This window comes from Nicotiana sylvestris, chromosome 12, assembly GCF_000393655.2.
Source record: "Nicotiana sylvestris chromosome 12, ASM39365v2, whole genome shotgun sequence".
Lineage (NCBI taxonomy): Eukaryota > Viridiplantae > Streptophyta > Magnoliopsida > Solanales > Solanaceae > Nicotiana > Nicotiana sylvestris.
This window is the reverse complement of record NC_091068.1, coordinates 112,011,588-112,026,195: the sequence shown is the minus strand read 5'-3', so window position 1 is coordinate 112,026,195 and position 14,608 is coordinate 112,011,588.

Here is a 14,608-nt window from a genome sequence, read left to right as displayed (position 1 = left end):
AGGTATGTCAGAGTTCCCTAAGGACCTCAAGGATCTCGGGCAGTGCTCACACCTAGACCCTTTTCTCAAACAATAACTGATTTAGGTGCAGTGTGGAAAGGCCAGCTCTGACATGCCAGAGTTCAGAGAGATCTCAAGGCAGTACACATGTCAAAGGGGCAGAACCTAATATTCTAATAGTAATGTGAGAGTGCATAATGACTTTGAAAGAGTTTGGTAAATAGAGAAAGAAGGTCTTAGTAATAGAAAGAATTTTATGAAAAATCAGAACATAGTTAGAGTAGGAGTAGTTTGAGAAAATAGGAAGAGCATTTTTATAACAATCAGAAAGTAAGTCAGAGAACACACAGTTTCAGAACAGACCCCACACAAGGGAAAGAGGCAGGGGAACACCTAGAATGCCCCTTAGTGATGGCAATCAAATACACAGATTGTAGTTTCAAAGTTAAGTTGAGAACACATAGGTTTGAGACACAAATAGGATCTCATTAGTGAAATAGAACAAACTAGACTAGACAAACATTTCATGAAAACATTCAAAGTTTTAGAAATACTAATTATGTACAGAACATGCAGGATTTGGTCATGCTGGGTGAAATCATAAGCACACAATGCAGTTTGGGACATGCTAGTGAACCAATTATTTAAAGCAGGATTGTCATGTCAACAACATAATAGCTATAATCTTAAACATGCTTTGTGATACAGTAATCTAGGAATGTTGATTGCATATTAAGTACAATGGCACATAGAACTGGAAATCACAAATTGATGAACTACAACAACAAAGAGAACACATAGTTTGGAATGTGAATTGAATCAGAACATACCAATTAAGGGGAGTATACAGAATACAGAGTAGAGATGATGCTAGTAGCCAGCCTTGGCTTACAGCCGGCTAGACTAATAAGAATTGCAAGGAACATAAGATAGTAGAGAGCTTTTGAGAGTATAATAGTGTAGATGAACTAGTGTTCGTTGTTTAGAACTTAAAATAAGAGGGGGTTTATATAGTAATCAAAAGCTTAACAAATAAGGTAAGAGATCAATGAAGTAGCAAATCAGGGAAGTCACATGTAAATCAGCAGGTCCTTCCCTTAATCAAGGGACAACTAAACCAATGATAAAAGCATACGAAGTATTTAAGGAAAGAATCAAGTAAGGTTTAGGTATAGAGTAGGTAATTAGGGGTAAATGAACAAAAGTCTTAATTAAGGAAACAAATCAGTAAGAATCAGCAAAATACAAACAAGGCAAAGGAAAATTAATTAAGGCAATCAATTCAATCAAATCGAGTAGAGAGGTAAGAATCGAAAGTTTAAGGGAAAGTGTTCAAATCAAACAAAGAAATAAGGAGTTCAGAACAATCAAGGAGAAAGTCATGAAAGAGTCAGGATGTTTAACATATAAAATAAGGTAGAACATGAATAGTCAGGATTCCACATAACTTTAACAAAACAAATAGTTAGAACGACACTGATTCAAAGAGAATGTTACAGGTCTTAACATGAATAGTCAGGACGAAGGCAAGAACATAAAATCAGTGAAAGTTCAAACTAAGAAACTCAGTAGAAGCATACTAGGGCAAGAAAATCACGAGAAATCATAAGAACCCAAAGAAAGAACACAATCAGATGTACTAATACTCAAAAACCAAACGAAAAACCCCAAAAATTAGGGCTTTTGGTACAAACGGGCTAAGGTTGTAGTAGACTTACAAAATCAGTCAAAATATATGAGAAGCAGAAGATTAAACATAAATCATCAAACAATTTTTAAAAAGAAATTTCGGAAACCCTAGTTTTAGGAAAAGATGAAAATCACTTGAAAAGCATACGATTCTTGTAAAGAATCTTAAGGTTGTTGTAAAACTCAAATAAAACAAACCTAAATAACCTCAGATCTGTACATATCTAAGAGGTTTAGAAAAAGAAATTAGGGTTTCGAAGAGAACGGTACGAGCTAAAGAAACATACTGAGAAACCCATAGATTGTAGTCAATATAGGACGATCTTACTCGGAATTACACTGGAATAGCCTAAAATGGGGGAAGGAGGAACCATAGATACAAGTCACTAGCCCTGGTCCCTTGAGGGCCCTGGAGATGGCAAGAATAACGTGAGGCCATTGGAGGCCTGGGAAGTGGTGAGAAACCACCAGAGATAGCCATAGATGAGAGTCAGTGAGATTGGATTAGGGTTAGGTTGAGAGCATTTGAGAGCAGAGAGGGGTTTCAGAGCGGCGGGTAGTATAGAAATGATAGGGTTTGGGGGGTCTTTTGGGTTTATGTTAGGAATGGTTGTTTGTGGCTGTTTATCTCTATGATCAATGGCCGAGATTAAAGGGTTTTTGGGGCCGTATCAGGTTAGGCGGATAGGTACTAGGCCTGGGTAGTTTAAATGAAATGGGCTGGTAATTGGGTGAGGTTGGGGGCTGAAATTGAAATAAAATAGGCTAGATTTTAAATAGCTACTTTTAATCCTAATATAATTTATAAAACTAATAAATGATTTATAAAAAATACTTTCATGTACTAAAATGATTTAAAATAGTTTTTTAACATTTTAAAAATATAAAAGATCATTTTATGCATTAATAATATAATTATGCATTAGTAGGGCTATTATTGCAAAGATATGCAATTTAGCCTAAAATGTAAATGCAATTATAAAAAAATGTACTAAAAATATTTAAACAATATTTTGGTATAAATAAAGAATTTAGATGACTAAATCACCATAAAAATAATTTGAAGGATAATTATTGGAAATTTTATAAATAAAAGAGAAGAAATAAGTCAATTAGGGGCTTTTAAAAATTATAGAAAAATTATAAAAATGCTTATGCATTCTTATGACTGCATATGTGCTATTTTGAAAGTATATATATGTATTAAAAATATATAAGGTAAAATTGGGTTTCAACAATATGTTTATGTATCTGTCTCCTACTGTGCAAGTTATTCTATAATTTGGCTTTACATTTAAGTATCAGCTATAGCTAATTACTGATGAGATAACGGGATTCTGTATTCTTTCCTTGCAAGTTACTATTTCATTTTATTTTATATTTCTTTCTGCTTTACTACACATTGTATACAGGTTATATTGTATTTGCCCCGCCGTAGCCTCGTCACTACCTCATCGAGGTTAGGCTCGACACTAACCAGTACACGGGGTGGTTGTGGCTGATCGAGAGGTCGGTTGCAGAAATTTCATCTAGGAGACCCAAGGTAGTCCTGCTGGCGTCCGCACGCCCTGGCGTCCCCTCCTATATTCTACAATCCTGTTTTTCTTTTCTTTCGAAACAGATGTAATTTCTTTCAGACTAATGCTTGTAGATATTCATAGTATGTTCGTAGATTGTGACACTAGTTTTTGGGTAGTAACAGTTTCGGTATTGTTAATAGTAGATAGATAACTGGTTAATTATGTACTTCCGCATTTATTTCAGCTTGATTTAGCTTTGATAATTTTAATCCATGAAAGGTAAAGGAAAAAGGTGAATAAAACTCTAACGTTGGCTTGTCTAGCGAGTGCGATGTTAGGCGCCATCACAGTCCCAATGGTGGGAATTTCGGGTCGTGATAAGTTGGTATCAAAGCACTAGGTTGCCTAGGTCTCGCAATTCACTGACAAGCTTAGTAGAGTCTGAGGGATCGGTAGGGAGACATTTGTGCTTATCCCCCAGAGGCTACAGAGTTAGGAACAATTTCACTTCTATTATTCTCTGTCGTGCGATTTGACCTCTCAATGCTAATTGAACTCTCTACTCTTGTTCCTTCGTAGATGGCGAGAACACGTACCGCTTCATCAGCTGATCAGCAGCCCGAGCCCCTAGTGGCAGCTCTTACGAGGGGCAGAGGATGAGGTAGGGCTCAGCCTAGAGCTCGAGCAGCAACACCAGCGGCGGAGCCTCGGGTAGAGTTTGATGAGGAGGCTCCGGCCCAGACCGTTCCAGCAGGGCTAGCTCAGGTTCTAGAGGGTTTCATCGCTACCCCGATACTTTAGGATGCTTAGGTTCGTCTAGTGGGCCTTATGAAGAGTATTACTCAGGCTGGCACATTTCTTGTAGCACCAGTCATCTCTCGGGCTGGGGGAGGAGTACAGACTCCTGCTACTCACACTCCGGAGCAGATGGCTCCACAGTTTCAGACTCCAGCAGCTCAGCCAGTTGGGGTAGTTCCGCCGGGTGTTGCAACACAGACCGATGATGGATCAGCTATGTCTTCTGAGGCTTTGTGGAGACTGGATAGGTATACCAAGCTTTTCACCACTAAGTATGGCAGTACATCTATAGAGGATCTCCAAGACTATCTGGACAATTGTCACGAGGTATTACGAAACATGGGGATAGTGGAGACCAATGGGGTCGACTTTGCTACCTTTCGTCTGTCAGGTTCTGCCAAGAAATGGTGGAGGGATTTTTGTTTGGCCATACCAGCTAGGTCGCCAACTCTTACTTGGGACCAGTTCTCTCAGCTATTTCTAGAGAAGTATCTTTCAATCACTCAGAGAGAGGACTATCGGAGGCAGTTCGAGTGCCTTCAGCAGGGTTTTATGACTATCACTTAGTACGAGACTAAGTTTGTTGATTTGGCCCATCATGTTCTTCTTATACTTCCTATCAAGAGATAAAGGGCGAGGAGGTTTATTGAGGGACTCGCTCAGCCTATCAGATTACAGATGGCTAAGAAGACATGGAGTGAGATTTCTTTCCAGGATGCAGCCAATATAAACAGACGAGCTGAGATGGTTCTAGCTCAGGGGAGTGGTCAGGGGTCTCACAAGAGGCCTCGTCACTCCGGTGGATTTAGTGGGTCTTCATCTGGAGGCTAGGGTACTTTTGGTAGAGGCCATCCTCCCAAGCCATTTCATTCAGCACTTCAGACATAATAGTGCTTCAGGGGGTCGTGGTCCTTATGTACCTCCTTAAGGGCAGCCAGCTTATAGTACACCACCAGCTCCTATTGTAGCACCTCCTCTTTAGAGTTATTATCACGGTCAGTCGACTCATCAGGGTAAGTCTCATTTTCCTCAGCCGCAATATCAGGATGGGTGTTTCGAGTGTGGTGAGTATGGGTATATCTGGAGGACCTGCCCAAGATTAGTGAGTGTTCAGCCATAGCAGCAGGGCTCCCGTTCCATGATCCAAGCACTTCCCGCTCAGCCAGCTAGAGGTAGGGGTCAGGGAGCCAGAGGTAGAGGTCAGCCCACTAGATGTAGAGGTCAGGCCAAGCCACTAGAGGTGGAGGCCAGCCAGAAGGAGGTCGTCTCAGGGATATGGTTCAGAGTGGTGGGGCCCAGCCCTGATGTTATGCTTTTCCAGCAAAGCCTAAGGCTAATTCCTCCGATGTTGTTATCATAGGTACTATTTCGGTTTACAGTAGAGATATTTCAGTTCTATTTGATCTGGGGTCTATATACTCTTATGTATCTTCTTATTTTGCTTCATATTTGGTTGTGCCTCGTGATTCTTTGAGTGTTCCCGTATATGTGTCCACACCGGCGGGGTATTCTATTGTTATATATCATTTCTATCACTCGTGTGTGGTTATATTTGGGGGTCTTAAGACTAGCGTAGATCTCCTACTTCTTGGTATGGTTGATTTCGATCATTTTGGGAATGGATTGGATGTCACCTTATCATGCTATATTGGACTATCACTCCAAGACAGTGACCTTAGCATCACTGGGGTTGCCTCGATTAGAGTGGAGAGGGACTCCTGGTCCTTCTATCAACGGGTTTATTTCTTATATGAAGGCTCGGCGTATGGTCGAGAAGGGGTATTTGGCTTATTTGGCTTATGTTCTTGATTCTAGTGCAGAGGTTCCTTCCATGGATTCTGTACCAGTTGTTCGGGAGTTCCCAGAGGTTTTTCCTATAGACCTATCGGGGATGCCACCCGACAGGGATATTAACTTTTGCATTGATTTGGCTCCGGGCACTCAGCCTATTTCTATTCTGCCATACCGCATGGCCCCACCAGATTTGAAAGAATTGAAAGAGCAGGTGCAAGATTTGCTTGATAAGGGCTTTATTAGACCTAGTGTCTCACCTTGGGGTGCGCCGACATTTTTTGTAAAGAAGAAGGATGGGTTAATGAGGATGTGTATAGATTATCGGTAGTTGAACAAAGTCATCATCAAGAACAAGTATCCATTGTTGAGGATTGATGACTTATTTGATCAGCTTCAGGGTGCCAAGGTGTTTTCAAAGATTGATTTGAGGTCTGGTTACCATCAGTTGAGGATTAGGGCATCTGATGTCCCTAAGATAGTTTTTCGGACTCGGTATGGGCATTATGAGTTTCTAGTGATGTCATTTGGGTTGACGAATGCCCCAACATCATTTATGGATTTTATGAACCGGGTGTTCAAGCCGTATCTGGATTCCTTCGTGATTGTTTTTATTGATGATATCTTGATCTACTCCCGCCGTCGAGAGGAGCATGAGCAGCATCTTCGGATCGTACTTCAGACCCTAAGGGATAGCCAGTTATATGCTAAGTTTTTGAAATGTGAGTTTTGGTTAAGTTTAGTTGCTTTCTTGGGTCACGTCGTATCAGCAGAAGGTATTTAGGTGGATCATAAGAAGATTGAGGCAGTCAAGGACTGGCCTAGACCTATATCAGCTACAAAGATCCAGAGTTTCTTTGGATTGGTGGGTTATAGGTTTGTAGAGGGTTTTTCATCTATAGCAGCCCCGATGACCAGGTTGACCTAGAAGGGTGCCCCGTTCAAATCGGACAAGTGTGAGGCGAGCTTTCAAAAGCTCTCAAGACAGTCTTGACTACGACGCCGGTGTTGGTGTTTCCCACAGGTTCAAAGCCTTATACAGTATATTGTGACGCATCTCGTATTGGACTTGGTGTGGTATTGATGCAGGGTGGCAAGGTAATTGCATATGCTTCACGGTAGTTGAAGATTTACAAGAAGAATTATCCAGTTCATGACTTGGAGCTAGCAGCCATTATTCACGCGTTGAAGATTTGGAGGCATTTATCTATATGTGTGTCGTGTGAGGTGTTCACGGATCATAAGAGTTTACAGTATTTGTTCAAGCAGAAGGAGCTCAATTTGAGGCAGAGAAGGTGGTTGGAACTATTGAAAGACTATACTATCACCATCTTGTATCATCTCGGGAAGGCCAATGTTGTGGCTGATGCTTTGAGTAGGAAGTCAGCTAGTATGGGTATCCTTGCATATATTCTAGTCGGTGAGAGACCGCTTGCATTATATGTTCAAGCTTTGGCTAATCCGTTCGTGAGGTTGGATGTTTCTGAGCCCAATCGTGTTTTAGCTTGCATAGTCACTTAGTCTTCCTTGTTTGAGTGTATCGAGGAGCGGCAGTATGATGACCCTCATTTACTTATCCTTAGGGACATAGTGCGGCACGGTGATGCCAAGCAGCTTACGGTTAGAGATGATGGAGTTTTGATGATGCAGGGTTGTGTTTGTGTGCCTATTGTAGATGGGCTTCGTGAGTTGATTCTAGAGGAGGCCCACAATTCCTGATATTCTATTCATCCGGATGCCGCTAAGATGTATCAAGACTTGCGGCAGCATTATTGGTGAAGGAGGATAAAGAAGGATATTGTTGCATATGTAGCTCAGTGTATAAATTGTCAGCAAGTAAAGTACGAGCATCAGAGACCTTGTGGTTTGCTTCAGAAGATAGAGATTCCTAAGTGGAAGTGGGAGCATATCACTATGGATTTTATTGTTGGACTCCCACGGACTAAGAGGAAGTTCGATGCATTTAGGGTTATTGTGGATAGACTGACCAAGTAAGCGCATCTCATTCTTGTGGTAGTTTCCTATTTTTCGGAGTGGTTGGCAGAGATTTAAATCCGTAAGATCGTTCGTCATCATGGTGTGTCTGTGTCTATCATTTTTGATCGAGGTACGCAGTTTAACTCTCATTTCTGGAGGGCAGTACATCGTGAGTTCGGTACGCAAGCCGAGTTAAGCACAATATTTCATCCTCACATGGACAGACAGTCCGAGCGTACCATTCAGATCTTGGAGGATATGCTCCGCGCCTGTGTTATTTACTTTGGAGGTACTTGGGATTAGTTCTTGTCATTAGCGGACTTTGCCTACAACAATAGTTATCAGTCGAGCATCAAGATGGATCCCTATGAGGTTTTGTATAGTAGAAGGAGTCGATCGCCGGTTGGATGGTTTGAGCCGGGGGAGGCTCGGTTATTGGGTACAAATTTAGTGCAGGATGCCTTGGATAAGGTTAAGATCATTCAGGATAGACTTCGTACACCTCAGTCCAGGCAAAAGAGTTATGCCGACCGTAAAGTTCGTGATGTGGCATTCATGGTCGGAGAGAGGGTTGCTTCGGGTGTCACCCATGAAGGGTGTAATGAGATTTAGGAAGAAGGGCAAGTTAAGCCCTAGGTTCATCGGGCCTTTTGAGATTCTTGATCGAGTGGGAGAGGTGGCTTACAAACTTGCGTTGCCACCAGGTTTATCAGCGGTGCATCCAGTATTTCATATGTCCATGCTTCAGAAGTATCACGGTGATCCATCCCACGTGTTAGATTTCAGTATTGTCCTGTTGGACAATGATTTGACCTACGAGGAGGAGCCGGTGGCTATTCTAGACCGATAGGTTTGTCAGTTGAGATCGAAGAGTTATCCTTTGGTTCGTGTGCAGTGGAGAGGTCAGCTTGTTGAGGTAGCTACCTAGGAGTCCAAGTCCAATATGCGGATCAGATATCCCCATCTTTTCGCCGGCTCAGGTACTTTTCTATGTCCGTTCGAGGACGAACGATTGTTTTAGAGGTGGAGAATGTGATGACCCAAAGGGTAATATTATGTATTAGAACTCGATTCCATGTTCCAAGGTCTTCGAAACCTCATTTTTGTTCTCCTCGATTTACGTGCATAGTCCGGGCGCGTTTTCGGAAAGATTTTATGTGGAAATTTGAGAAAACCTATAATTTTGCCTTTAAAAGATAATTTAGTTGACTTCAGTCAATATTTTGAGTAAACAGACCCGGACTCATATTTTGACAGTCCCGGTGGGTCCGTAGTAAAATATGAGACCTGGACGTATGCTCAGAATCGGATTCGGAGGTCCCTAGCCTGAGTAATGAATTTTTGATGAAAATTGTAAGATTGAAAATCTAATGATTTAAAGAAAATGATTAATGCTTGATCTCATTAGTATCGGGCCCATATTTTGATTCCGACGCCCAATACATGTTTAATATAATATTTAAGTCATGTCTATAAAATTTGGTGAAAAATAGAGTTTATTTGACGTGATTCGGGCATCCGGTTGTGAAAATAGGAATTTCAAAGTGTTCTCGAGAATTTCATGTGATTTGGTGCTAAATTCGTAGTTCTAGGTGTTATATTGGCAATTTGAACTCACGGGCAAGTTCGTATAATGTTTTAAGGCTTGTGTGCATGTTTGGTTTGGAGTCCCGAGGGTTCGGGTGAGTTTCGGATAGGCTACAGGGTGTTTTGGAACTTACAAAAATTTGCTGGTATAGTTGAACTTGTTGCAGGCCTCTGATCTCGCAAATGCGAGATCAGGTATCGCAATTGCGAACCCTGCAGGTTCCGCATTAGCGAGGCTTTCATCGCAATTGCGATTAGAAGCTGGGCCATATAGTCTTCGCAATTGCGAAGTAAAGCTGGGAGGGGCAGTAATCGCAAATGCGATCATTTTGTTGTATTTGCGGTAGTTCATGTTTGTAATTGCGAACATTTCTTTGCAATTGCGAAGGCAGCAGAGGTGTGATGGTTCTCGCATTTGTGATGGTACCTTCACATTTGCGAGTTTCGCAAGCGCGAAGGCAGCAGAGGTATGAGGGTTCTCGCATTTGCGATGGTACCTTCACATTTGTGAGCTTCGCAATTGCGAAGCTCAGGTCGCAAATGCGACATCTGCAGCTGTGTAAAGGGACTTAGACGAGATTTTTGATTCATTTCCCAAATTTTCAAAACCTAAACCTCAAGAGGCGATTTTCCAAAGGCCATTTCTTCCCCAAATCATAGGTAAATAGTTCTTAACTCATTTCTTTCAATCTTTCACTTCTTATAACAAGATTTCAACCTAGAATCTAGGATTTTCATGGTAGAATTGGGAATTTTTGGGTAGAAACTGATTTCGAAATTTGGGGATTTAGACTTCAAATTGAGGTCGGATTCCAAAACCAATTGTATATTCGGGCTCGGGGTGAATGGGTAATCGGGTCCGAATATCGGGTTTTGGTCCGAATATCGGGTTTTGACCAAGTGGACCCGGGGTCGATTTTTGACTTTTTGGGGAAAATGTTGAGAAATTTATGATTATGCATTGGAATTGATTTCTTTAGCGATAATTGATGTTATTAAGTTAATTATGACTAGATACGAGAGGTTTGGAGGTAGAAACTAGAGGAAAAGCGGTAATTAAGCGTTGATTTGGCCGTTGGATCGAAGTAAGTGTTGTGTCTAATTTTGACTTGAGGGATTAGGAATCCCCGACTTAATTGCTATGTGAAAATCCATGTGTGTGGTGTATAGGTGAGGTGACGAGTACCTATGCACCGCCAAATTATCTGTTTAGCCTGTTTCTTTCCCCGTCCTTGATATATAGTCTTCATATCTTAAATTGCTACATGCTTATTGATGTCTCCATGTTTAATTGCTTCTTGCTAGACGTTGTTTCCTTTATTGAAGATATTAACTATTCCGTAGTTTCATTGTATTTCATTATTGGTTTAAGCTGGTTTATCGATGTTTTATGGTATAATTTGGTTGGTCTCGCTGTGTAGAATTAATTGAGTGAAGTTTCATAATTGTATAAGCTTTTGTTTGCTTTGGTTTGAGGCTTAAATATTATGGAGGCTTTGAGTTAAATTGTGAAATTCCTGTTCTTATTTTGTGATTGGTACTGATATGGTGGGATCGGATTGCGTGTTGCAATAGGAGGAATAAGGGTGATATATTGAGGAGGAATAAAGGTGAAATGTTATTGTCTGGTGGGATCGGGTTGCACGGCGCAATAGGAGTAATGAGGGTGGTATGTTGAGGAAAAATAAGGGTGAATTACTATTGTACGGTGGGATCGGGTTGCACGCTGCAACATGAGGAATAAGGGTGGATTGATAAGGAGTAATAAGGGTGAATATCCATATTAATACTGATTATATGGTGGGATCCGGATGCGCGCTGCATCAACTTATGTGTTTATGTATCTGTTTCCTACTGTGCAAGTTATTCTGTAATTTGGCTTTACATTTAAGGATTGGTTATAACTGATTACTGATAAGATACCGAGATTCGGTATTCTTTCCTTGCAAGTTACTATTTCATTTTGTTCTATATTTCTTTCTACTTTACTACACATTGTATACGGGTTATATTGTATCTGCCCCGCCGTAGCCTCGTCACTACCTCGTCAAGGTTAGGCTCGGCACTTACCATTACATGGGGTCGGTTGTACTGATACTGCATTTTCTGTGCAGATTTTGAAGCTAGTTGTGGCTGATCGAGAGGTCGGTTGCAGGAATTTCATCTAGGAGACCCAACCTAGTCATGTTGGAGTCTGCACGCCCTGACATCCCCTCCTATGTTCTACATTCATGTTTTTCTTTTCATTCGAAACAGATATAATTTCCTTCTGACTAATGCTTGTAGATATTCATAGTATGTTCCTGGATTGTGACACCAGTTTCTAGGTAGTAACAGTTTTGGTATTGTTAATAGTATGTAGATAACTAGTTAATTATGTACTTTCGCATTTATTTCAGCTTGATTTAGCTTTGATAATTTTAATCCATGAAAGGTAAAGGAAAAAGGTGAATAAAACACTAACGTTGGCTTGGCTAGCGAGTGCGATATTAGGTGTCATCACGGTCCCGACGGTGGGAATTCCGGGTCGTGACAGAGGAATTGGTGATCAATGGATGATAATGACAAACTGTGTTGGTGTTAGTGCATTTTAATATTAAAATTATAATATTAGTGTGCATTATTTCTTGTGAGATAGTGATTATAAATTGGCAAGAAAGTGATCATTATTTTGGTGTAACTCTTGAAACTATTAATGTCATGATCTACCACTTATTACTTACTAAAGCTTATATTTTGTAACCACCAACTCATGTTCTACAATTTTATTGTCCCACTACTTTGATATTTATTCTATAGAAGAAATTCTACACCTATAAATAATGATGTTTCTTCCTTGTATTGTAGATAAAAAGTATGGTAGTGAGTATGAGAAAAGTGTTATGGTGTACATGAAAAAGGTGTGGTTGGTATTGTGAAAAAGAGAGTTAAGAGAAGGAGAAAATCTAAGTCTCCAACTTATTTTCTAAAAAAAAATAATATTATTTTTGTTGAAGGAAAGTATTCATTTTGGTGGAGCTTTGGACTCAACAACTTGTCCAGAGTTTTTTCGAATCATACGACGTTGCCGGACTGTTGTACCTTGGAGGGGACAAGTCAAGAGTATTACTGCTGGACTGGTGAAGATGCTACCGCAGTCGGCTTGAATCTCCTTAAACAGAGCGAGATATTAGCGCCTCAGCCTCAATAATATTTATTTACAAGTAATTACCGTTGAAAAACAATATGAAGAAAAATAAATAATTACTTGTAATTTCACCAAAATAGATATCTCCTTTATGCAGTTGAAAAAATAGCGGATATCAAGATAGAAGTTCATTCTCTTTAGGAGATTAAAAGTAAAAAAATATATTATATGGTTAACTCAAGCGAAGCAAAGGTAAAAAAAATTACCTTATATTTTTATGAGTATGCGATTATATTATTTAAAATTTCAATTTTCATATTCTAGAAATAGTGGGGGTAAATAATGATAAAAACTTCTTGCATGAAAATTTTGAATATTCATGCATGAGTGAAAATTGATTAAATAAAAAACTTAATATGATGAGTGCATCTAACATAAGTCTTGGAATAATTCACATGTAATTATTTGCCGCTATATTGATGATTAATTAATATTTAGCTTTAACAAGAATGTTATTGGAGAAATTAAAAGAATGCTTAGTAGCCATTTTGATATGAAAGATTAGGGTGAGGCAAATTTCAGTCTTGGAATGAAAATTACTAAAATATGTGATGGAATTTTCCTTGACCAGTCACATTATGTTAGAAAATTTTGAAAAAAATAATTTTATTGATTGCAAGCATGTTGTAACTCCTTTTGATTCAAGTGTTATTTCCTGTACAAAGTGATAATGATGTGATAAATCAAAAGGAATATGCTAGCTTAATTGGAAGCTTGAGAATATGTGACTGATTACACTTGATTTGCGATTGCATACACAGTATAAGTACTTAGCAAGTTTACAAGCAAGTCAGGTAATGAACTCTGGCATGCCATAGCAAGAGTTATGAGGTATTACTTGGTACAAAAATCTATGGCTTATTTTATAAAAAAATATTCTGCTATACTCGAAGGCTTTTCTGATGTAGATTGGAACACTTTATCTGGTGATTCATGTTCTACTACAGGTTATATTTTTACTTTGGGAGGTGGTGCTATTTGTTGGAAATCAAAAAAGCAAATAATAATTGCTAACTCTACCATGAAGGCTGAGCTAATTGCGTTAGCTTCAACTAGTGAGGAAGTGAATTGGTTGAGAGATTTATTATTTCAAATTCCTTATTTTGAAACACCAATTCTTCATATTTTAATTTATTGTGATAGCACCGCTGCTATTGATAGAGTACAAAACCGTTATTACAACGGTAAATCCATACCTATAAGGAGAAAACGCAGTACTGTGAGATCATATTTGACAAGTGGTACCATTAATGTTGATTATGTTAGATCTTGTGATAATCTTACAGATCCAATGACTAAGGCCTTAGCAAGAGAAAGGGTCTGGAGTACATCGAGGGGGATGAGATTGAAACCCATAAACTCATAAGTCATATGTGAGGAAACCCAACCTGGGACTAGAGATCTTATAACCAGGTTCAATGGGAAGAACGAATCATATGATGACTTGGTTTGAAATGCACTATTTTTATTATGTTCCATCCCTATGATGTAAGTGCATTTATCCTGTAATAATTTGCGAGGTTGAGTTTTATTAACTCTTAATGAAAATTTGTAGCTCGTATGAGTGGGGTGTTATAGTTACAGGAGCACCCTTGACAGATTTCACCTATGTGAGTGTGGAAGTAGGCCGCTTCCTGTAAGAATTGGGCTTGTTCTAAAAAACACTCATGAAAATAGGGATAGCACAAGGGCGTAATGTGCTGGCTAATAAAGCTCATGTCAACACCTAGATTATTATGTGTAAGCAGTGATACTTTATTTCCCTAAAACAGTCATAGTTCAAGTCTGAGACCACTACTGACTCTAGAGTAGAGATAGTTGTTGTTCTAAGTGGAGGTTCAATGTAGACCACACCTTCATTATACATAATAGTCTCCCTTCAACTGGTAAATTCTCTTATTTTAATATTAAAATGAGTGGGGGAATGTTGGTGCTAGTATATTTTAATATTAAAATTATAATATTAAAGTGCATTATTTCTTGTGAGATAGTGGTTATAAATTGACGAAAGTGGTCATTATTTTGGTGTAACTCTTGAAACCACTAATGCCATGATCTA